This window comes from Neovison vison, chromosome 2 (genome assembly GCF_020171115.1).
Source record: "Neovison vison isolate M4711 chromosome 2, ASM_NN_V1, whole genome shotgun sequence".
Classification (NCBI taxonomy): domain Eukaryota; kingdom Metazoa; phylum Chordata; class Mammalia; order Carnivora; family Mustelidae; genus Neogale; species Neogale vison.
The window spans coordinates 68,235,421-68,262,458 of record NC_058092.1 but is presented as its reverse complement, the minus strand read 5'-3'; positions in this window follow the sequence as shown (position 1 = coordinate 68,262,458).

Genomic DNA, 27,038 nt, shown 5'->3' with positions numbered 1-27,038 from the left:
AAAATAATTTGCTGATTTATTATGCCAAAGCCACATCTACTATTAATCTATTTGGCCAATACAAATATCAGAAGAGATAAACACCTAATTTGATTAAATAAATTGGCAACTTATTATTTATTAAAGGAGGGTAGATTGCAGGAATAAGGTCCATGAACACAGACATCATCTTAAACATGTTCAGAATCTAATATACCATGCTATATTCTTTGTACTGCCTTTGAAAAAAAGTATTACAAGAATGATGATGACACGGAATGTTGAAGGGAAGTCCTGTAACTATCAAGCATGCTGCAAATTATCTGTAGCTTACACACTGCTTGAAGCAGGAATCATGAATTTGTGGTTATCAGTCATAAAAACAAAAGTAAGTTCCCAAAGTGGGTCCCTGTATCAAAAGATCCATGTGGGTATACACTTTCTAGAGTTCGAAGCCTTACTGGACATTCAAGCAGGTGTTAGAGGAGGGACCCAGGCAGATTTCAGTTTTTAACCTGTGTATTAGAGGTTTCAGCTATGAATGTGAGAAGGGAGGACAATAGAGGAAGGAGGCCTGCATTTACATAGCTCTGCAGAGAGGTTTGTGTTCCTATCCTGTCGACTCCTCCCAATATCTCTCTGATTAGATTCATCCAACAGATAATTTACTTTACACCAGGCAATGAATGTTCTGGCTTCAACAAGGACTTAAGACAGGGCGGCTGTTCTCACAGATTTATGTCAGGGTTTCTCAACATTTACACTATGGACATTTTGGACCAGATTATTTTTTGTCGTGGAGCCATCTTGTGCATTTCTAGGATATTGAACTTTCTCCCTGTACCGTATCCAGTAGATGCCAGTAACGCCCATGCAAGTATGATAACCAAAAAAAACAAAAGTCTCCACACATTGCCAAATGTCCCCTAGGAGACCAAACTGCCCCCATGGAGAACCACGGACTTACAAGGTAGTGAGAGGGGTACAAACAGTTGAATTGTTCAACAAATAAATTTTTCAATATCAAATAGTGAGAAACACAATGGTGAGATAGAAAATTCCTAGGGGCTGGGGAAAGAGTAAGAGGATTTGTACAGAATACTCAAGCTACTGGAAAGTCTCTCAGGAGGAAAGTCTTAAGAAGATACAGAAGGAGGCAGAGATCTAAGAAAAGAGGTTAGAGACAAAGGAATGGATAGCAGATGCAAAGGTTTTAGTTGTGAAGACTCTTAGCCTAGAAAGTTTTCTCAGTTGCTCAAGTAGAACTAGGATATAAGTCACATCTGTCTGTTTCTGGATCCTGTGTCATTTGCATGCCTTTCTATCACCTCACTTTAAATCAAGACAACTGCCCTTCAGAGGTCCTAGAGTAGAAATGTGGTGAGTTCTGCAGGTGGAAGAATGATCTGAGCACATAGCCAAAACACACTAGTGGCTGCTGATGCTTATAGGGTCTGTGAAGGGAAAAGAGTTGATGATATTGACAGAGGAATATAGTCAAGAAACATACATTTCTCACAACAGTAACAAGAACATTAACATGTAAAATATTAATAAGATGGCCCATGCCTCGTCTCGCTTTTCCTTCCTTCCTCACAATAGAAGCTATCAGAGACATTTTTCTTTTTTCCAAAGAATAAGTTTTACAGAAAACTACATTGGGTGGCATAGTAATGCGAAATTAGAAAGTCTTTTTATCTGATAATAATTCATCCTAAAATATAGCGTATCTTTGACACCACGAATTAAAATATATGTTGACAAAGAAATATTGCCTTTTACACTAGGTAATATACTTGTTATGGATTTATGGTTTGTACATAATATTAAGTGGCCCGGACAGAGAAATTTCATTGAACTCTTGGGAAAGACGGTAACTTATATTTCCTGCTGACTTCTGTTTTGCATGGTGCCCTATTAAGATTTATGGAATATTTAGTCTTTGATTCTTTAATTATAATTGGCAGGTGTCCCTGAAGTTGTAAAGCAATTAGGAGGCTTTTTTCTTACCACAGCAGTGCTGGTGGACTTGAGTTTTCTAGGGTGTTTATCATGCCCTATTTCCTCTCATTTATCATTCCAGATTGGATTCCTCAAGGACAGAATCCTAGCCAGCCAATACCTCAGGGCACAGATGGAGATAAGGAGCCTGGAGAATATACAGGTAACTTTATTGCACATGAGATTTGACCATCAGTTGTAATGTTTAACACCTTACAATACGAACTTTATATATTGTCTCTAACAGCTGAGTCCTCTTTGTTTTAAAAAAGACTACAAGTTTTAAATACTCGTGGCCTTTATTTATCTAAAGACAGTAAAATGTTCCACAGTTTTAAAGTGTTTTAAGTGATAAAATAGTTCTTCTTAGTTTACAGAATAGAATTATAAGACATCTTAAAAATAAACAAACAAAATAACACTTGTATTTTTTTGACTAACTCTACAAAGACCCTTTAAATCTGTTTTATTTTCATTCAGGAGGAACTTTTATATTTTTCAAAAGGTTGTATGCTTTTCTTTCTGGAAGAGGAAGATAGTTCAATTAATCTTTTATAGTGTTTGCTATTTGTGTTAGTATTTTAAACTGGATAATAATATGATATATGCTAAATATTCTCAAGGATATGTTCATTTGTTTAATAAAAATACTTATTGCCCTATTTTGTATGTGCTAGGTAGTTGATATATTGGTGGAAAAAAATATATGGTCCCTTCCCTTATTCAGTTTATAGTTGAGGGGTGGGGAAGGGACTTTTATTTATTTATTTGTTTGCTAAATATTTGTTCTACCAGACTTCCTTCTTGTACAATGGTAAAGAAGACAGGCCAACTCCTGAATTCAAGAAGTACATATTCAGTTGAGGGGCATTAAAAAGTAAACAAATACATATATTATGGAATTTTAAAAATAAATCAAAGGAAGAAGATTACAGCATGGGGCTAGAGGTGTTTACTTCTAAGAGCTATTACTTTTCTCTACCTTTAAATATTGCATAACATTAATTCTAAAGAACAAATGGGAAGTATGGGAGTTGAAATAATTTGTTTCTAATATTTTGAACTGCTTGACTGTGAAGAGATCAAAATGATAGAGAAACACAGAAGGTAGATATATGGGGTCAGAGGAAACATTTTAAAGATGGAGGATCCTCAAATGTGTTTGAATATGAATAAGAATGAAATGAATGAGACAGGAGGGGAAGGGAAGTTTAAGATAAAAGCAGACAGAGGGTATTCCTAGAAGAGCCAGTTCTTCGGGAGGCAAGAGCTCTTAGAGATCTTACGGAGTATCTGTGTAGGGAAAATTTCTTTCATCCATTTGTTCATTCTTCTCTTCACTTATTTAGTCACACGTTTTACTCAATTATGCATTGGAAGATATAAAAAATATAAAAACTATCTTTACCAATGAAGAGTTTATATATCTAAAATATATGACTGGAAAATAATCATCCATGAAAACACAAATGGTAATAACAATTATTGCTCTCAAAATTCAGAAGAAAAGATCCCCACAGTCTCCAGTTTTAATCCATATAAAGTGTTCTATTCCCAAGCTTTTGGCTTTTCATAGGTATTTCACTAGTCATTACTCATGGAGGAAGTTAACTTGACTTAGTCCTTGAAGAAGTTGCAGAAATGTGTGGAGAGGACAAAAGACTACTGAGACAGGGGAAGAGCGTGAACATGTCCAGGAGTCGCAATGATTTTTTCTGTATTGTATGCTGTGTGTTAAATTGTATCCCCACAAAGAGATATATTGAAATCCTAACCCCTATACAACAGAATGTGATCTATTTAAAAATAGAGTCACTGCCAATGTAATTAGTTACAATGAGACCACACTCGGGTGGGCCCTTAATCCATTATGACTGGGATCCTTATTAAAAAAAAAAAGAGAAATATACATAAGGAGAAGACTGCCTGTGACAGCAGAAAAATTAGTGTCATGCATCTACAAGGCAAGGAATACCAGGGATTGCCGGTAGGACCAGAAGCTGGAAGGGGAAGGAAGAATCCTTATCTACAGGTTTCACAGAAAGCTCGGCCCCACTATCATTTTGATTTCAGGCTTTTGGACTCCAGAACTCTGAGTTAATATATTTTTATTACCTAAGCTACCGGATACTTCATTATAGCAACCATAGGAAACTAATACACATGATATAAACTATGATGTAGGTATTTCCTTAATTGTATTTAAAATATGGTAAATTTGTCCTTCTTTAATTTTATATTTCATATATGTGAAAATATAGTCTATCTGAATAATAGGAAGACACTTTCTGTAACTGTTAATTATATCGCATTTTATCCTACTAACAAAAACCGAATTATTCTTAAATTCAAGTATCCTTAAATTATCATGATTGAGTTCTAAAGCTTTGTTTATAGTAAATATTTAAAAATATTGGGAAACACAATGTAATATTAAATGATAAAGCTATATATAAAAGTGTACACATAAACTGAGTTTAATATCTATGCCCATCCCCACATGTATGTACAAGAATGGAAATGGATGAATGGGAGGTAGGGAAAACTAGAAGAAACTATAGCAAAATAATTATAGTAGCTATGGCTAGATTTGTCTTTAATTCTTGAAAATAAGTCTAGGAATAATTTCTACATTCTTAGGGGAATCTGTTTAAAGACAGATTTATCTGTTTAAAGACAAAAAGTTAACTCTTATTTGTCTATTACCATGATTGATGTTTATGTGTTAAAACAACTGATCTGCTGGAATGTGTACATTGCTCTCTGTACGTTATATTCAGTAATACTTCAATTAGGATTGGTCTTCTGAGAAAAACAACTTGCTCTTATGAAGTCAATCTGAGTTCAGAAGTGCAGAGAGCATTGTAGATGTTCCACTATCCCCAGACTTGGTTCAGGTCACCCAACTATTTGTGGCGGGGAGGTGAGATTCAAAGCCAGGCTCTGTTGAGATATCCAGAAGACAGTAATTTGTTTTCTTACTCCCTAAGCCTGAGTCTCTAGCCACTTTCATACACAACTTGAGAAAGGAGTTGGTAGCAGAACCCAACTCATGATGAGGAGATTATAAAAAGATCTTGCTTACTATATATGTGGTGCTTTTCTGTGTTGTTTTTCCTAGTTTTCTATGTTGTTTCTCACTCTTTTAATGAGGTTTCTGAGAATAACGGCATACTGAAATCTTGGTAACACTCTACATGCAACAAGACTAGACATTAATCAGATCATTCCAGAAAAAAAATAAGATGTGGTTTTGCTAATTTCAGGTGAGATCTCCCTATATCTAGCTGGCTTAGCCATGGATTTGGGGCTAAATAGTAAGTTAGTATGATTTTAAGAACAAACCAGCATTCAAATGACTATAGTTCTACATTAATTTTCAAGTGCACTCAAAGAATAATTGGGTTTTAGAGAATGAAAGAATGGGGGCTTTGAATTATCTAGTGGACTCTTATTTATATATGTTATACTGGAGGCAAAGAGAGGTAAAGTAACTCCTTAAGTTTCCTTAGAAAGTTTGTGTCAGATCCAGATGGAACAAAGGCCTTCTGACTCTCAGGTGACGGGCTCTTCCATTATATCATGCTCTGCTATGATGATCTGTCAGAGATATTCAAGCACAGGCACAATGACTGTCAGTCACCCTGAACATAATCCACTAAGTTATGCTAATTCCCATAAAAACTAAGATGACACACAGCTGAAGGAATCCCCACTAGGATTTCGTTCGTATAAATTTGCCCATTTATGGCAAATTCATCCTACTCTTTGGAATCTTTTTGTTCTCTTTATGCTGTCTCTATTGTCATAAACCCAGATATCTCTAGGATTAAAGGAAGACAAAATGAGGAAAAATGAAACAGAAATGAAAGTGTTGCTCTTTTCTACCTAAGCTGGGTTTTTTTTTGTGATGAGTACCAGTAACAAATGAAGTGGGGAAGCCATGAGATGGCACGCCCTGGTATCCAATAAGTTTTGTTAATATCAGGTGCTAACTGAAGGAAGGGCCTGTGCTTAAACAGGTCAGAGGAAAAAGGAAATTTGCATGTGGTAATACAATTGCGGTAACAAGGGCTTTTAGTAGTCTAAAATAATTTAGCAAATGCAAGATTGTCATGGACTCAATGAGACTTTAAACGTAAACTATGAAAAAATCTACTGTTTTGAATACCCAATAACTGTTATTACTATTATTTTCAGTTTCAATTTGTTAAAAAAGCTTAAAAATTTTCAAAGGAGACACAACTTTCCAGCTCCTTTAGGAAAACTGGGTTTTTGTTTGGTGACGGTAATACCGGGGAGAGAGATTCTGTGGGAAGGAGGAGCTATAAAATTGCTCACTGGAATGCCTGGGTTAGTAAGGATTTTCATTTACTAATCATAAGACCAAATCTAGGAGTGAGAGAAGAGAGACTATGTGGGTAATCCTTTCCGGAAAGACCCTTTCAACCATCCAAGCCTTCTCTCCCATGGTTGTCTACCATTTAGATTTTATAAACGTTAATCTCCTTGTCACCCCCTTATCTGCAAAGTGTTCTGATATTTCATGACTTGACTCAGACACTTTCCTCAGTCAGGTATCTCCAGCTGTCTTTCTGTCTAGAGACTCTTCTTTGAAATCCAATTCAGTTGTCTACTGTCGAATCTTCCTTAGCCCATTCTGAAAAGTCTTTTCTTCCTTTGTACATCTGCAGCATTTATACATGATGCAATGTGCAGATCTTATGACACAGGACTTCAGTTATGTGAGAGTGAGTATAGAATTTATGTCTTAGTCATTTTCCTATCTCCAGCATCAGCTCAATGCTTGACACATAATGTGTGGTCAATGGATGCTTTAAGAATGAATGGGTGAAAGAATGCATACATTTGTTGAAGCCCAATCTAAGCACAGAAAAATATGCAGGAGTAAGAGAATGCTGTGTGCTTGTCCCACAGACATTTAGAGATCGATGAGTGCTATTAAGCTAAAAGCAACATCAAAGGCAGCTTTAAAAGCAGAAAGAAGTCACACCTGAAGGGAATATGAAAGAAGTAGAAATAGCTTTCTCACATCTTTGTATTAAGCATTGTTCCATGTATAGGACTTATGGGCTGACTATATGCATATATATATGTATATATATATATATATATATATATATATTAAAAAGGCCTGAGGTTTTATATATATATATATAAAACCTCAGGCCTTTTTAAAATAAATTTTCAAAGGCAGATGGGATAGATACCTTCTTTTGGCCCTTATGCTTCTTCTCCTTCATGCCAATATGGATTTGACCTTCCCTAGATGAGTTGGTTTCAATTATTCTTTTCTAAATATGCTTCACCTGTGAAGGAAAGGTAGTTGACCTTAGTAGACCAATCCATCATGACAAGATAACATGATTAGACCCAATATTTCAAGTCTTTCTTACCAGACAAGCAAATAGATTGCTTTCTTCTGAGGAGTGTCTCAAATGTTATAATTAAATACTATTCATTTGGATGCTTTTTTGTTTTATGTAACAGAAGATCCATCTAAAAGTCTCTATAATAAGTAGAGGTTTATTTATTTGATATATTAAAGGAATTCAAAAGGAAAGCATTGGTTTATCTAGTCAAAGATTTCAAAGACCAAGGCTCTCCCCTACTTTCTCTTCACCATCTTTCGGACGTTGGCTTTTCATCTTGACCTAGCTGTTCCATTGTCTCAAGTAACTACTCAGGTATCATGACTGCTTTGAAAAGCAGAAAAGTGGAACAATTGTTTTTCTATGCTAGAAGTAAAGTCTACTTACTGTTCCTAGCTACATTAACAAACAAGAGTGTCATCATTTACCGGCAGCTTCCAGAATTATAGACATAACCCTTGACAGACATACAGAGTCTTTTACAAATTTAATTTGCTTATGGTTGTTGTAACAAAACAAGACACAGGAATCTGAACTTTTCATACACCAGCTAGCATAGGGCCTTAAAGGGAGTAAATCTATGATAATTATTTTTATATAAGTTAGTTTTACAAACATGAAAAATAATGATAATTATATGAACAAGGGGTGATTTAAATTTTTAACAAGCTAGAACTATTATCGGGACAGACTTATTTATGAAACAAACTCAAGGTCTGAACTGCTTATGTTCTGATAAAAGTAGTAGAAGTTTTGCTTTAATAACATTTTCTAGAAATTGGTTTATCTCTCTTTTGATTTAAGATTTTCCAAAATATTTTTGAGATGAAACTCTAAAGCCACTGGTTATAATGAATTAAAGTAAATCAATAAAAGATACTCAAGAAATTAGTTCTTAAATTTTTTTAAGCTTACTTTCTTTGCCTATGTTTAAGGGCAGTTTCTGGGAAGACTAACTAGACTGAAGAAAATTATTTTCATTTCCCCCAGTGTAAACACAAGGCCTCACTTTTCTCTTTCCCCTTTACTCTAAGAAGGCATGTTTGTTTTTTTCTTCCTGCAGAGACAAGACTTAAAGTAATTGCTGTTCACAGCTTGAAGGAACAAGACCTTCACTACTTTTTAAGTCTTTCTTCCCCAGAGGTAGCCTTTTGCTTTAATAAATTGAGACTTTAACCCTAATGATTTTTTTTTGTAAATTTGGTTCAAGGGTAAAGGGTAGAAAGGCAAAACTCAACAGGCTATATTATTTCTCAGTCATGTAAGAAATTTATCATCATAAACATATATTGTACTCACTAATAAGTTATCCTATTCCCAAATGCAAAATCATAAAAAGGAGATGATAGTAAATATCCTTTAGTACATATTTGTTGTGAAAATTTTTTAACATTGGTCATTACAGGAGCTAAAAAATATACTTTGTACAATTCAATTTGGGAACAGGGGATGTTAAATCTTCCAAGTAGTTGCAATATAGTTTGAAGAAGACATTTTCGACTTTCCTGAGGATTCCCTGTGTGAGATAAGATAGTTAAACATAACCATAAGCTCTCATTTAAAGAGATTCTAGTATTTTAAAGTAAATTTATGTAACTTGTTTTTGAAATTTCTTATTATTTGACTGACTTCAGACACCATTAGACAAAACACAAAATTGAGCTTCAATATTAGAAAATTAATGAAAGGTGATCAGAACCTAGGAGGTTATGAAAGTTTTAGTCATTGGTCATAGGAAGAAAGGGAAAGAGAGATCAGTAGTAATGGTGTTATTTTATAAATTATCACCAAAAAAGTATAAAATTCTCTAAAGAAGTAAATGGAAAATATGTAGAGAAAAGTAGATTATGATCAGTATATGTATATACCTGGTAAACATTCAATATATATTGATTTAAGGTATCAAAGTTTGAAGAGAGCTCTGGGGAAAATGGGTATTTTTTTTTCTTCTTCTAAGCATCACTCTTTTCTTGTTTTCCCTTTGCCTCACTGCACATCCTTTTTACTTTTTCTGAATTTCTTTCTTTCTACCTGTTCCCTTCTGTCCTTTCCTCTTTCTTCTTCCTAAATGTTTTTGTTTAATTTCTTTTTCTCTCAAATAACACATCTGGAAGATCAGGCTAGAGCAACATTTCTGTAGTGTCCCTAGAAAGGTCCTTCCATCTTTCTGCTCGGCCATCCTTAGCATTTGACTTTCAGTCTCATGGTCATAAGAGAGCACTTCACTTAGAGACATGATTGTATCACTGTTCCTGTTAGGAGGAAGGTGGAAGGTAAAGTGTGAAGGGCCAATGATAAAGAGCACATGTCTGCTAAGTTAAATCTCTTTAAAAAGCATTCTTAAGGGGCGCCTGGGTGGCTCAGTGGGTTAAAGCCTCTGCCTTCAGCTCAGGTCACAATCCTAGGGTCCTGGGATAGAGCCCCACATCGGGCTGTCTGCTCTGCAGGGAGCCTGCTTCCTCTTCTCTCTCTCTCTGCCTGCCTATCTGCCTACTTGTGATCTCTGTCTGTCAAATAAATAAATAAAATCTTAAAAAAAAAAAAAAAAGCATTCTTAAATCCCATGCAGAAGACACTTGCTTGCAGAACTTGGCCATAAAGAGAACCATAGCTACCAGAGTCTTAGGAAGTAAATAATATCTGGAACCCCCTCCCAAAATCATCCTTTCCAAATAGAATTTTACAAGTTAAGAATAAGATTAAAAAAAAAATGAAAAATGACAGTGACAGACTAAGAGTGGCTTCTCTGTTATCCCCCAAGGCAGAAATCTAAGAGTCAACCTCAGGTTCACAATCTCCTTGACATCATTCTTCAACACAGTTCTTCAATGCATTGTTTACTCGACAGGTTTTATCGATCTCCAGTCAAATCTGCCTTTCTCCTCTTTCTCGTTCCATTACAATGCTCCAGTAGGGTGAATGGTAGTCCCCATTTTTTTTTTTCATAACCTGATTGTTGGAAACTGTGAATGATTACCTTATTTGGAAAAGTGGGTCTTTGCAGGTATAATTGACAATCTTGGGATGAAGAGATCATCCTGGGTTATTCAGGTGAGCCCTAAATCCAATGACCATACATGAGATCCAGTGATCCATACATGAGAAATATGACAGGGGAAATACAACAGAAAGAAGAGAAGTCCATGTGAAGATGAAGGCAGATTGGAGTGACAAGACCATGGTCACAGAATGCCAGCAGTCACCAGAAGCTAGAAGAGGCAAGAAATAGGATATCCTGCAGTCTCTGGAGGGGGAAGGTGTGTATCCCTGCAGACACCTTGATTCCAATTTCTGGCCTCCGAAATTGTGACAATATATTTTTGCTGTTTTTAGCCATAAGCACGTGGTAACTGATTACAGCAGCTTCAGGAAACGAAGCTGCCTTAATTTGCATATTGTTTTTGTTTTTTGCTTTTTTTTTGGCCTGGATTGTCACAACTGTGCTAAATTGTCTCCCTCCCTTCTTTCTTGCCCTAGTCCTATCTATGTAGCCACCAGACATTCTTCTTAACACAAATCTGATTACTATTTTGTCTTAAAACTTTTCAATGGCTCCCCATTGGCTATAGGCTAATGTTTAAATCCCTTTGTAGGTCACACAAATGCCTTTACAATGAAGCCCCTATCCATACAAATTTAGCTCCTTACACTCTTAACTTGAATCATACACGATTTCCTGCAGTGCTGTGAATTCCCCTGGTATATCATGCTTCAATTCCTTTGTATGCATTCTTTTCTCTGCCCAGAACACTCTCCCTCTTTCTCTATCCCTTAAGCTTTTTCTCTTTGTGTGCAGATAAGTGCTTCTATGACCCCTGGTACACAATGCCTTAATATTTTACCCCAGCTTGTCAGACTTAAATATGAACCCCTCAAGGGCCTAGCACTCTTTGTATTTCTCTGGTCTAGGGAGTAGCAGCTGCATAAAAAGCAGTTAACAAAAATCTAGCCAAATAATAAAGAAGTGATGTATATCGTGGCCATTAGAATTGGATGCTGCAGAGAGGGAGAATCCATAGAAGAGAGAGGAAGGGCCATTGGCTTTGGCTAAAAGTAAATGGTTAGATTCCTTAGGGATAGTAATTTGGATGCTGATGACTGATTGCTGGGAATTAAAATGTAGCAGGTGTTTAGGAAGTAAATGGAGTGACTATAGATTCTGAGTTCCAGAAATCTGGCTTCAGAAGAAAGGGAAATTATATGTGTCTAGCATTTTAATTAGTTTCTGATATTATATTCTTTCTTAAAAGAGTATAGATTATGATTTATAGTACTAGACATGTGTTGTGAGTGCTACTATTTATTTATTTATTTATTTATTTATGGACTGGTATCTATTACCCTTGCCTTTAAGTGCCTCTTACTTTTATTTAGTAGAATTGCTTCTCCCTCATTTAGTAGTCTTAATGAGACTGAAAATCAAGATGTCTGGATTTATACTAATTGAGGTATGTTGTATGACCCAAACATGGCCAATAGTTTCCCATTGTTGATATTTTGATTCCTGAAAGAATCAATGGAGAAAATAGTCTAAGCTCATTTATTTCAATGGGGAGACTTGAAAAGATAATTGAATGGTTCTTGACACTGAAGCTTTCATGTCTTGTTCCTACCTTTTTTTCCTTTTTTTTTTTTTTTTTTTCGCAATCCTATTTATTTTTCCTTTGAGTCTTGGAACTACCTATTATTTTTGCAAGTTTTCCTGCTTACATTAACCACAACTTAATTTATCTAACTTACAACCAACAAATCCAAACTCCCCTAACTGATAAGCTTGGAATTTTTGTTGATATTAGTAAGTGGGGAGAATTTCCTTAGAGAAAGGAAAAGAAAAAAAAAGAGAAATTCTTCAGTGGAAGCAAAAGCTAATGTTGCATGATGGCTGCTATTCTTATCATACTAGTCAATGGCTCATAAGGAAAAAAGTTGTCTTCTTCTGGAAGGAACTGAAAGAGTTAGTTTAAAAATAGAATTTTAGAAGTCTTTGTAAAAAGTTAAAACCTCACAGTTTCAAGATTATTTAAATTTACGCAGGGAATGACTTAGAGGAGAGGTACTCAATAAAAACTGTGATGTTTGTCATTTCTAATTTCAGTAATCAAGTGCAGCTTGCTTTCTGCTTGAAAAGGCCTCTATGGGATGATATTAATGGCATAATGGAGAGTCAAAGAAAAAAATCAAACTGTTATGAAAAAGAATGATATTGAAAAATTCATGAGCTGGAACCTTCAGAAAAGGAGCGTGTTTATGGTGATAGATGATTAGGATTACTGGAATGGTATGTGGTCTTTTGTCCTGAAGGACATGCCACCTCTTATATTCCTAAAATCTATATAATGCATTAAAAACATTCTCACAAGGAAGACTACAGCCCAGTGCTTTACTCAGCTTCTTCCATTACAATTCCGTTATTGAACGCTGATTTCTTCTCCATGATGCTGGTGATTATTTTTGAGAGAGTCGATGTGCTCATTATGGCTAAAAGTGTTAATACTTTATCATTTTTGGAAATGAGGAAAGTGTCCTGCTTGGGTCCCAGAGATGTGACCCTAACAAGTGACAGTTATTATTTGCCTGTGTTACCCTGATTGTCTGCCTTCACCTGCTCGGACATCAGCATTCTGACCAGTGGATCTATTTAGCCTTTTCTGACAGGGACATCTAGAGCAGAAGGCAGGGAGGTCTGAGAGGGGTTTCAAAGAAAGACAATTTGGAGAAGCAGACTTCGAGCCCTAGGAAATCAAGTAATTGTATGACTTTTATCAAAATACTCAACTTCCTTATTTCTTAGTTTTGTTTTGTTTTCTTTTGTTTTAAATCTCTGAAATGGAGATTATTGTACCTAATCCGTTTATCTCATGGAATGGCTGTGAAGGAAAGGAATAATGTGTGAGGGAAATTTAAACTAAAACATTTCTAAGGAAATGAAAAATATATCATTAATTGGGACACATATCATGTTATAAAACAACTTAGGGGAGTGTGCTTCTCCACAAACAGCAAAGCTCATGAATTGGTTAAAAATCATTAATTAGATAAAAAGTCAAAACAAAAATATATTCAAATGCATTAAGACAATTGGAAGGGGAGGTGAATCATGAGTAACTATGGACTCTGAAAAACAATCTGAGGGGTTTGAAGTGGCGGGGGGGTGGGAGGTCGGGGTACCAGGTTGTGGGTATTATGGAGGGCACGGATTGCATGGAGCACTGGGTGTGGTGAAAAAATAATGATACTGTTATGCTGAAAATAAATAAATGAAAACAAACAAACAAACAAACAAAGATATATAGACCTTAAAAAGCTATTATATACACATACTTTCAAAGAAAAGCAAAATGCATCCAACTGGTATAGCCTGACTAATTCTTTCTTAAAAAGAAAGTGTTTCTGGAGCACCTAGGTGGCTCAGTTGTTAAGCATCTGCCTTCAGATCGGGTCATGATCCTGGGGTCCTGGGATCCAGCCTTGAGTTAGGCTGCCTGCTGAGTGGGGAGTCTGCTTCTCCCTCTCCCACTCTCCCTGCTTGTGTTCCCTCCCACTGCCCCCATCAAATAAATAAATATTTTTTAAAAACTTAAAAAAAAAAGAAAGTATTTCTAACAATATCAGTAACAATATGTAATAAGATGCTTATCCTTCCTAAGCTTGAATGTAAGATTTGCCTAAGGGCTCTGTCCTGTGTCATCATTGGCTTTTACTCTTAAAAACACTGAGCCATTTCTGTTAGTCAGCTTGCAAATGCTCTCATGTCAAACCTGGAGTACCCCACCCCTTCTATGTGACATTTTCTATTCTTATTTTATAGCCAGTTGTAATGCAGAAGGTGCAATGCTGTCTCTTGTAAATATATACTTCTAAGACATGCAATCAATTAAAAAACTTCCTGTGGTAGTTTCTGTTGGTTGATATCGAATATTTACACAATATGGCCTATTTTTTATAATTACACTTTAATTGAGCCATATATAGCATAAAAAGAAAACTGCTTATGCATTGTCTACTTGAATAATATTTTAAGGTACATCTTTTAATTTTACTGCTTTTATTGATACTGTTCCAGTTTGCGATTTCCCCACAGCTGTTTTTATTTTGTGAAAATCATTCATCCCATGAGCAAGACTATAGCTCTAAGCATTTTATAATAAATTGTTATGATCATTAAACACATGTAGTTAAGGACTTCTTTGCAACCATTTTCTTGTTCTTAGTTTTAATTTTTCATCATCTTTATTAATTTTATATATCAAATATAATTTTTAAATCCCCCAATTAACAAGCTACATATGTTCTGTCTCTGTACCGAGAGCTGCCTCCCTCCATCGTTTCCACACACAGTACGCACTATCTCTTCCCTGGTACAGACTTCCCAACAGCACATTGGCTCTCTTCCTGCTCATGTTGTTGATTGCCTCCCATTCCTGCCGTATTCTGTGGTCCTCAGTGATTTCCCATCCTCCTGCTAATCTTCTCCTCTTCTGGTCTCCCAAACAATGATCCAATTATGCCATTCCTCTGTAGCTCCCCTGATAATCTCTTCGTCTTATTCCTGCTGTCTTTTCGATGTGTTGCCTACGATGGTCACAAGATGCTCACTTTCACACTTGGCACTGGCTATGAGTCATTCATTCATTATTCACTCAATCCTCAAGAATCTCTTTAGGGCCAACTCCTTATCAACGGTGATGCTAGGGACCAGGTTATAGAGAGGAGCACAACACAGTCACTCCCTGCAAGGAATGCAGAGTTCAGTGTTCTATAGGAGAGCAATCAGAATCTGAAGGCCATAAGCAATGTTCTCCATTTTAAAAACAGGTCTCCAAGCAAAATTTGCTCTGAAAAATGCCCATTATGGGATTCATTTTCCCTCCGTGAATTCCTAAGTTACATAAAGCTTGCTGTGAGTGAGAGACAAACTTCATAAAATCTCAGTTCAAGGGCTTTATTACTGATACGTAACAACCTGTGAGTAAATATTAGCTATTACTTTTACATCGTACGTGAACCCCTGGAAAAATCAATTCTTCATAAATAATGAAAACGGTAATCAAAATTTTGCAGTAAATAAACCCACTGTAGTTTGTGTTATAGTTGTGTCAGTAATTTGCAAAATTAGTTCTTGGCTTTACCTGATGCCAGACTGTGAAGCTGTATAAAATTCAGATTGCTTAAAAACATGCTTGCACAATTTCTTGCGCTTGGTGTCCCACAGGACAGCATTTCTGAGGCAATTGCAAAAGAAGCTAGACCCCAGGAACCATAAAGGTATGTAGACTCAGCCCAATATAAACAAAATATAAAATGTAGACTAAACAACAAAATCCACAAACAATAACAACAGCAAGCTTGCTTTGAATTTCCAGAAGGTTTGGGGGGAGTTTTCTCTTCTTCCAAATCAATTTACCTTTATAAAAATAAAATTCTATTTCATAGATTGTATTTTATATGTAGTGATCCCAGAGTTCCTGTAAAGTATACACATAGAGCCAGTATTCAGTAAGTGGAACAATGTCACTCAACATCTGAGTAAGATTCTTACTTATAATGGTTTTTTAAAAAGGCCAGATGGGAAACATTTTCCATGATATTAATGAGGAAATTCTATCCTTGTTGGGGTGGGAGGGTGGAAGGGTGGGAGTGGGGAGGAGTTCTTTAGACTGTAAAAGTCTAATTAAGCTGGAGAGAAGTCAAATTGTCAGAATCTGACAGAAAAGCCACTATGGCGGACCTCAGACCATAACAGGGAGCTAACAAATTACTGCAAATGTAGACAGCAGGAACAGAAACACAGTGTGCAAAACAAGGAAACTAATAGTCCTGATGAAGAGTGCTATATGATTTTAAGTTTTGGCTTCCACAATTTCTGATAGACTTGGAGTAACCAGAATGCATCCAGGGGAAGAGAGCCAGAATGGCAAATAGTCTGAAAATCTCATTTCTTAAAGGAGCAAAGAATTGTTAGTTTGGAAAAGAAAACATCATAAGGGAATTTCAAGAGCTGTCTTAAAATATTTGAAGGATGGTAATCTTTAAGAGTGTAGACGACTTCCCTTTCTTCTTCTTCTCCTCCTCCTCCTCCCCCTCCCCCTCCGGCTCCCCCTCCCCCTCCCTCTTCCCCTCCTCCCCCTCTTCCTCCTCCTCCTTCTTCTTCTTCTTCTTTTTTCCCAAATGGTAAAGAAGAATGAAATCAGTCAAAAGTTTTACCGAAGCTGATTTTAGTTCACTGTTAAGATTTCAACTGTTGGAGTCATCAACAAGAGTGTCTGGAGGGCAGATCCTGTTATGGTAGGCTCCATGGGCTCCTGGGGCATTGCCAGTTTGGACCTAAAGACTCAAAGGCCAAGATGAGAATTGACATATGAGGCTGTGTTAAGTAGATTATTATCTCTGGCTAAAATGGAAAAAGCTAAAGATTTGGGGGCAAAGTAGTAAATAACTACTAAAAACTTTGATTAACAGACACGTGACAGTTCAGTTTTTAAACTTAGAAACTTTTCTCTTTATTTCCCTCTTGCAATTAGGATGAATATTTTAGGGACCTAAATTAAGCAGTCAAAATTAAACTCATAACCTCATTTTATTGTATATCACAAATGTATTTAACATAAAAAAAAAAAAAAAACCTTCCAGGAGGCTAGTGATTCATCAATCAAGCAATGAAAGAACCAGTGAGTCAAGCTAGTAAGCCTTAAACTCTCCATCTATATAATCAAGTTCTTGCCTTTGGGAATCTTATTGCAGAAAACTCATAAAGCAATAGAGGGCATTGTAAAATGGTGAACTGTATAGACAAGACTAGTGGTTTCTGAATGTTTGTCTCTTTGTTTGTATTTAAGAACCTGATGTGGAAGTTCTCGCAGATTGGGCTTTCCAGAAGCAGACACTGACACCAAGAGGAAGTTTGGCATGTCGTGTACTTATGACGGGTTGCCAGTATTTGTGGAAGGGAAAAAGAAGAAACAAGGCTTGGCAACAGAAGAGGCTCAGTTGCAACGTAAGACAGACAAAGCCTTGCCCAAACCCACAAGGAGCTCTGCAGCCTATGTGGCCTAATAAAATTGTCCGGCGGTGAGTAGGTGACATGGCGAGGCTCCCAGAGCGCTGTTCTGAATAGCCATGGGATATACTCCTGGGAAGAATATACCTTTGGTATATCCTCAGCTTTTGCAATTGAGCAAACCTTGAAACTTTGATCTAGATTTGTGTCCACCAAAGAAGCCAATACATAAACTGATAAGACTAGAGCTTCTTTGGGTAAAGCTTGGGTAAGAGGTCTCTAATCTGTCAGCTATGAAGAATATTCAAAACACCTCTAGACTCCCGTAGACTATAGCGGAAGAATAATAATAGCTTATAGTTATAGAGTGGTTGATAAGGGTCACACACTCTCCTAAGTGTTTTGTATGCATCAGTCTTTTGATCCTCTCACTACCTGTGCAACATGCATACCACTTACTTCATTTTACAGATAAAGAAACAGGCTCAGAGAGGTAAAGTAATCTGCACAAGGTCACCCACACCGTTTGGTTCCAAAGTCTGTATTCTAAACTGCTACACTACTCTGCACACCTAAGTCTTTATGTGAAGTTTTATGCAAAGGTAAAGTTTAAGGAAGAGGGCATGTCAAAGGATGTGCCTTGTAAGTCTTTCACTGTTAGACCTGGCATGATCTTCGTTATGCTGGGTACAATAGTCAGTTGTGCACTCTGGTGCAGGAGACCCGAACAGCAAATGTCTGTGGCTGCCACAAGCTGTTCTTCGTAACATGACTTCAGCTGGAATAAATTCCTCTGCCTTCTTTGTTAGGAACGGCAACTGACTTTTTAATCAGTTGGATGGGAGCGTAATTGAGGTGTGACTTCCGGGTACAGCCAATAAGATTTTGTTCCCGGAAGTTCTTCCTCTCTTCCGCCGTGTGACTGGCATAATGACTTCCTCTTGGACAACCTTGAAAACCATGTCCCAGAGATAATGCCATCTCTGTTGTCATAGATATCAGAGTGACTGAATGAAACGAAGCAACCTGACCAACAGAACTGAGTGAGAAATGCATTTCTCTTATATTTATATCCTTAGATGTTTGGTCTACTTGATACTGTTATCTAGCCTGCTTTAATTTAGATATTCTTCCCACTCAGAGAGATTTTAAGACATCTCTAATATCATTATTACACGCAGAGGATGCCGCTTACATACAAGCTGGGACAGAGGCTCTCCCTTTGCCATGCTGGCTTCTTCTTTGGCAAAGATCGACTTCAAATGAACATCAGTGTGTGTACATAGTATTATAGTTCCTTTGGCTAAGAATGTACTTGGAAGAGAGCATCTCAGACTATGTGAGAAGGATAAGACTCAAATCTGGCATGAACGTTGGGGTACAGGTTAGAGGGGATGTCCAGGATGGGAGCGCACAGGGGTAAGATGAAAATACGCCCAGCAGTATTCACAATGCTTCCAAAATGTCCGAGACAGCTTCCTGTTAGTAGCTCTGAGGGCAAAGGGGAAACAAGGATGAGGGTAAATGTCACCCTGGTGAGCTCTGTCAGGCTCAGGCTGCCAGCTGAGTAGGGAGGGCAAAGTTTCGAAAGTTCCTGTCCTACAAAAACAGGATCCCTTTGTTGGCTCTAGGTCCAATTAAACAATTCAAAATCCTTTTCACTGAGCTCTATTACAAATCAACAAAATTATTATTTTTTTTGTTAATATGGGGCTATAATTATTGAAGGTGGGTTGATTCAGAAGATATTTATTGAGTTCCTACTGCATGCCTGGCACTGTCCTGGGCACTGGGGATATGACGGGGAACAAAGCAGAACAAAAATCTCCAATTGTTTAGTTCTATTCAGAAGTGAAATCTGAGTAGGTCATAATGATAGTGATGATTGTGCTTCTCAGATTACTAAACACGCTGGACTCTCCCTGATCTAAGATTTAGAAGTTCAGCATAGGTGAAAACAGGTATGAAGCAACATGAAAAGCATCTTTCTGGGAACACTCCACGTTAGAGCAGTTTCATTTGTCAGCCTGGAGCTAAGAGGCAATCTGGAAGTAATGAGCAGGGTAGTCACAGATTCAAGGCTTTATTATGCCTCATAAGGCAGATTTTTCAAAAATATGATAAATACAATTTAAGAAAGAGCAGAGATATACAAAAATATATATATACACAGGTGTTTAAAAGATAATGCCTCGAGTATTTGGCTTGAAACAGAAAACAGGCAAAACATGTTAAGGAAAAAAAAGACCATTTAGAAAAACAGACTGTTAAGTATGTTGTAAATGGCTTGTAGAAATTCTAATGAAAATACCATAAAACAGATTACATAATTTGTAATAGAAACCTATTTTCAAATATACACATATGCAGAGACTACACTTCAAATATGTGGCCCAATTCACAGATTTGGTTTTTAAGTAATATAACAATTAGCATGACTCTTGAAAATGTATCTGTAAATATTACTTGTGTTGAGCTTCACTGGTAAGATCAAACTCGTCACAAATGAAAATCCTGCCAAACTAAATGAGTATTTAAAGATACACATGGCCCATGTATGTTTCTGATTCACTTCACACATTCACAAACCTGATTTTTTACACTTTGCTGTATGAATAAATCTAATTCGAACAGAATTGAGAAGATGAACTTTTATGCCTTCTCCTTACACATCTGTAAGTGACACAAGAAGAAGCAAATGGCTTTTTTTTTTTTTAAAAAAAAGGCTTGTTTCCAGGTGGAACTCTTATACATCAATCTGATCACACTTACTTAATTTAGTTGAAATTAATAATTATTGCTTAGATCATTCTTTGCACCAATTTAAAAAAAAACCCAAAACCCAAAACCAACCAAACAAACAAAAAAATCCCCAAACTGTCCATGAAACATCACATTCAAACTTGGAAACTTCTGATCCAAAGTAGCACCTTGTCCCCCTGCTACTTTTGCTGGCCCACAGGCAACTCCCAGCAAGACTTGAGGCAGTGAGGAGTTGTGCAGTATTTTTCACTCAAGTTGAATTTACTCTTCCTAATTTGGTCTGGAAAAAACAATAGTGATGGAAATTCTACAGAGACAGATTAATTCAGAGGTCAAACAATAACAAAATGGGGAAGAGAAGTTAATGAATCTTTACCATGTGAGGCAATGCACAGAAGGTCCTAGAGAATCTATAAGCCTAGCAAGAGAAGCATGAGCAGTTTGTTAATGACACAAGGGCTTTGAAATTGAATTTATCTTGTATACTCAGCTGTTTGGGGAGTACATCATTTATAAGACATTCTTGTTATTAATATTTTCCATTCCATAGACACTCTTGACAAACTATATACTTTTTCACCACATTAATTTTACATTTAAAATGAACATCTGGTAACTGCATTTATTCATCTGATTCTCAACCATCTTGCTCTCTCTGATTTTCTTCTGACGTTCTAAATAGCTGAAGAAAACCTGAATTTGGGTACTGTAGACTTAAAGTCATCAAATGCCTAATGTTCAGATGAGAAGGATGATAGCTCCCTCCTTTAACCACTCGGTCATTCAGTCATTCAATCAACATGTGTTCTACTGACCATATATTCAGTTCAAAGACCATTTGCTTATCTTATTCCAATTATAAGTGGCTCTCCTCTGTTCCCAGAGCACTGTCCATTGTTTTGTTTTGAGTTCACCCAAAAACAGAGGCTGAGACAAGATTTGATGCACATTGTTTCTTTGCAAAGAGAGAAGATTTAAAAAAAAAAGAAAAAAAAAAGAGTGGGAAACAGAAGGAAGAAAAGTCTATGTAAGCGTGCATACTTGAGGTTGCCACAGAAGGCAACAGGAGCTCAGTTACCTTAGAACCTCTGAGAAGCATGCAGAATACTTCCTTCTGAACAATGAAGTCTGGAGCAATTATTCACCGCCAGCTCTCCCTCATTAGCTGGGAGTTGCCTTTGTGGATTAATTCCCTAAATGTTCAAGCAGAGGCTTCCATTGTGTTGGAGAAGTCCTGAGAGTAAAAAGCAGGAAGACTGGTCACCGGAGTTCAAGGTGTATCCCTGTCACAGCAATGGGAGTCTGAGGTCACACGGAAACTTCTGCAGCTGAAATTTGAAGGGGGCCCAAGAGATGTGAAGGTTGGGTATCAAGAAAGTTGGTAACATTCTACCATGGATCACAACATTTCTTTCTTTCTTTTTTTTTTTTTTAGAAAGAGAGAACAATCATTATTTATTTATTTATTTGACATAGAGAGATCACAAGTAGGCAGAGAGGCAGGCAGAGAGAGAGGAGGGGAAGCAGGCTCCCCGCTGAGCAGAGAGCCTGATGCAGGGCTTGATTCCAGGACCCTGGGATCATGACCTGAGCAGAAGGCAGAGGCTTTAACCCGCTGAGCCACCCAGGCGCCCCTCAACATTTATTTCTTGATGTGAATTTTTCCATCTCTTTACCAGACTGAGAATTATTCAAGGTAGATGTTGTATTTTCTAATCTGTTGCCAAGAAGTGTTCAAGGTTTATAGCAATGTCCCTCGAATTCTTGTTGAATAAACAATGAAATAATACTTTCCCATTCCACTGTACAATGGAATTGATTGTTTGCATAGTGCCACTTTTTTGAGAACTAAAATATTCACTTTTACTAACTTAAATATAGCATATTCATATACATGCATTCATTCGCTTATGTATTGAAGTATGGAAGTCCAGCTCCAGAAAAAAAAAAAAAATCAAAACTACATGCCACTTATTATTTATTTATTTATTTATTTGACAGAGAGAGTCACCAAAAGAGACAAGAAGAGGAAGTGGGCGAGAGAGAAGTAGGCTTTCTGCTGAGCTGGGAGCCCAAGGTGGCGCTCAATCCCAGGACCCTGGGATCATGACCCAAGTCGAATGCAGATGCTTAACGACTGAGCCACCCAGGCACTCCATACCCCTTATACTTAATCATGTATTGCTACATGATCTAGCACCCCCAAACTTAGTGGCTTGGTAATGTAATATTTCTGTGGGCTTAGTAATATAATATTTTCTTACTTCGGTGGGTTGCCTATTCAGTTATTCTCATTCAGGTACTGTTTTCTGGGATGTTGGGCTAAGTGAAAGATCCAAAATGGCCTCATCCATACAGACAAGAGTTGGGGCAAACTTCTATCATTTGGAAGTCTCAGTTTTCTCCACTGGGGCCTCTGCACTTAGCTATTTGGGCTTCCTTACAGAATGGTAACTGGCTTCCATAAGAGTGTTGCAAACAGACATGTAAGGCCTGGCTTCGAGGATCATGCAGCATCACTTTCTTAACATATTTTTGGTCCAAATATCTCACAGGGAAAGCGTGGATTCAAAAAGAAAGAACATCAGTGGTGTTATCTTTGTAGGATAGTGGCAAAACCTCATTGCAAAAGAATATGTAAGATGGGAGATTGTGATCATCTTCGGGAACATAATCTACCATACCCAATGTATACCTAGATCTATTCAAGCACATTATACTAAAGGGAAAGACATTTGAGAACAGAGCCCACATACAATTTATTTTGTATTCCTAAAAACTAACCCAGGATCTGACAGGTACCTATACATAATAAATGTTTGTTGGATAGAAATTTAGAAGTGAGACAAACCATAAGAGACCTTAATCTCAAAAACAAACTGAGGGTTGCTGGGGCGGGGGCTATGGAGAGAGTAGCTGGGTTATGGACATTGGGGAGGGTAAGTGATATGGTGAGGGCTATGAAGTGTGTTAGCCTGATGACTCACAGACCTGTACCCCTGGGGAATATAATACATCATATGTTAATAAAAATAATTAAAAAAAAGAGAGATTTGGAAGTTAAAAAATTATAAGCATCCCAAAAAACAATTCTTTGGCTGTAAATACATTGACAAGATTTCTCCCTTAGGTACCAATTCTCCATGATCCTCTGGTACCAATGAGTGTATAAGGACTATGTCTTATCTTCTCAGACAATACTTTAGAGAAGAAAGAAGGCCTCCTTTTCAGGGAAGAGTTTAAAAGGAAAAGCTTGAACCAGGAATGTAGGTTGGGGGTGAGAAGAGAGGCCGATTCAAAGTTTTTGCCTTGGGCACCTGGGTGGCTCAGTTGGTTAAGCATCTGCCTTCCGCTCTGGTCATGATTACAGGGTCTTGGGTTCAAGTCCTGCATCAGGCTCACTACTCCGTGGGGAGTCTGTTTCTTTCTCTGTCCCTCCTCTGCACTCACTTTCTCTCTCTCACTCTCACAAAAATATATAAAATCTTTAAAAAATTTTTTTTTAAATTTTAAAAAATTTTTAAATTTTTAAAAAATCCTTTGGTTCATTTGGAGAGGAGAGTGGAACAGGGATGGGAGTCAGGAAGAAAGAATAGAAGGTGGGAAACAAGAAATAAAGACTGATGTGTGTAGTTTGACAATGGCTCTACAATTTTTTTTTTTAATTAGTGTTCCCCTAGAACATGGGGTTCCAAAGGCCTTCATAAGTGTCCCACATGAGACACTGAAAAATGGCAAAGCTGGAGCCAGAGGAGGGTACTCTGTTGGAGATTCAGAGCCAGAAAGGTGAACAAAAGCTCCACAGATGAGCCTGTTCACTTGTTGGCGCAAGAAAGTATTTTGCGTTCTCATGGACAAAAACAAGTGCTATGACTCTTCAGCTGTGTCAACAAAATATAGTCCAGATGGACTGCTGTCATACTATTAATGTGGCGGCTAACTTCCCACTTCTTTCTTTCCTTTTCTTTCATTAAACATTTTTGTGGGACAAAGATATCTCGTGCCTTACTAAAAAATTTGTTTAATGTATGAATATTACTCTAAAGACTGCCTTTCTGGAGCTCATCTATTTTGAATATGTCAAGATCTCTATTGCACTGACAGAGAGAGTATTAACAATTCTTGCCAGTTTACATACCTCACTTCAAGCATAAATGTTTTCTCTAAGCAAAATCTATGCAGTTTTTGGAAAACTTGTTTTACCTATGTAATTTTGAATCATAATGAAAGAAATAACAGTGCCAGAGTGATAATGAAATGTTATCAGTTGAAAAATTGCAAGCAATAGAAAGTCTTGAGAAATCTTGCTTTCTAAACTTTATTGACCTCTTCCAAAGAAAATGAATGTATTTATTAATACATCAAAAGCTAAGATCCTGCTCGTTGCATTTCCTTATTTGCAAGTTCTCTCTCTCTTTTTTTTTTAAAGTACGTTAAATTTGCTCTTTATTTTGACACAAGTTGATTCCACAGCTCATGGTTTTGCTTTCCAGTTGAATTGTTCTTTTAGGCTCAGATTTTCTCTTGCCAACAGCCCACTGTGTTTCTCTGTTAGCCCCTTTTCTGAATGATCTAAGGCAGTCTTAGCTATGTTCTGGATGAGGTAGTAATAACTTAATGGATAAATCATCTATTACTTGCCTTTAAATAGTAACTTGGTCCAAAGACTCTACAGGTAGCATGGCAAACTGTGGCATTTTCCAATTTATGCTACATGAATACCTATCGAATCTGCATGGGAAAGTCATCTTGTGGAGTGATAACGTGGCACTGGCTTTGATAGGCAAACCTATGTGACTTTGCAGTATAGTTTTCATCCTCTCTGAGATTCAGTTTTTTGGAGCTATGGAGATAATCATAGGGTCTTGTACTGACTTTACAAATCATGTATGTAAAAGATTTAACACAGTTCTAGGTAGAGTAAAAATCTTTAAATGTGAACTGTTAATATCATTGTTATTAAGCCAAACAATGATCCAGAACATGGGTCATTGAAAGAACATATCCTTTCTGCATAATCTTGCAGAAAATGAAACCTAATAGGTTCTTGTGTTCAAATGTACATTTTAATTTGATCAATTCCTGGTCAGCTCACTACAGCAAGGGACTTGTTACCTCTTAGTTTTAGTGTCCTCATCTTTATAATGCTAAAAATAACATCTTATAAGTCTGAAGTAAAAAGAAGCAAAGAAGGTGATATAATAAAATATTTAATAAGTGCTTGAGCCCATGAACAATGAAAGTCGTCATTGTCACTGTGTAGCTATTGCCACTCTTGGTGATACAGAATTTGGCCAAATTTAGAACTTCTGGAATACTATTAATAATGTACTATATGCTGCCTAACTGAACATATTTTTAAAAATTCTACTATTTTCTTAAAAGGCTTCAATGCATAATGTCACTAAATTAAATTTAAAAGGATAAATTAGAGTTTGGATAGTAATAACTCACTTAATGTTGTTTCCTTTAATGAAAAGAAAGATAAACTCGCTATTCTTAATAATAATGAAAAAGAACTAGTTAAGCAATATGGGGTCCAGTAATTGCTATTTTCTCCACCATCTACAAGGTTTTAAACCTTAGGTCCCTTTTGTCCCTATGAGAAAAAAGAAAGGATAGAAATTGTGTGTGTGTGTGTGTGTGTGTGTGTGTGTGATAGAGAAATTTTAAGTCAGAAAATTGGTTCTCAACACCTTCAGGGTATGTTTCTTTTTCCTTATTGGGATATCTAAACTGCAAATCCCTCCAACCACCACCCCCCCCAAAACAAAACAAAACAAAACAAAAACAGAACAATACAAAAACAAACAAAACGGTGGTAATGAAATGAATTGCTCATTTTCTTGCTCAGTGCACTAAAAGCCATTTAGAAAACAAAAGAGACACCCATTGCCCCGAATTATGCTAAGCATCACTAACTCACAGAAGCAGTCAACTCTACCATGGGAAAATACTCTGGCCTGGAAAAGTCAACTCTACCATGGGAAAATACTCTGGCTCTGCTCTCCATCCTCTTCCTTTTATTTATTTATTTATTTCTTCAATAAGTGTCACTAACTCATCTGAGTCAGCAGGTATTGCATGTTATTTCTGTTTGTTGGATCTTCAATATTGTGTTAGTCACTCATTCTAGTTCCTTAACGAAATTTTTTCCATAGTTTTGAGACCAGCACTTTAGCAGCGTGCTTCCTTTAATTAGCTTTGAAAATAACAAGTTGAAAGGAGTTTTACAATCCTTTTAATTACTGTAGAAAGGCCTTGTGTTACAACATTTTCACCTGGGTTCACATGTAACCCTCCCCAAAGGGCTAGGATGTAGGATCCATTATGAGATTCATTTTAGGTATGAATACAATGAGGCTCAGAGAGTTGAAGCCCTATGTCAGGAGTCTCTCATCTGAGAAGGGGTAATGCTGCATTTAAATACAGGTTATCATCAGTACTTTTTACTTCTTACACTGTGTGGTTATGATTTTAGGGAATTCTGTTTCAGAGATTTATTTAGAAAGAAGAAGAAAATTCACTTTTTATTATAAAATATAAACTCTGCCCAGAACTTATTAGCAACTGAAATTCCACTGTTGAAGAATATTTTGGGAAAATTGCTCAGGTATAACTTTGTAAATTGGTTTTTCCCCAAAAACATGTTGTTCTGGAAGAGGCTGTAAACCTTCTAAAAACTTGGGAAACAATGAACACCTCATTCAAATACCATAACTGATGGTAATCCAGAAATCAGCAAAGGATTTTAAAACAAAACAAAACAAACAAACAAAACAAAACAAACAAAAAAACACGGTAGAACTTAAATTCCTATTTTAACCAATGGGATTTTTTAATTGAATGTCAAAATAGTTTAATATTCTGATTGAAAAACCTTTACAACCATAAATCTATCTTCA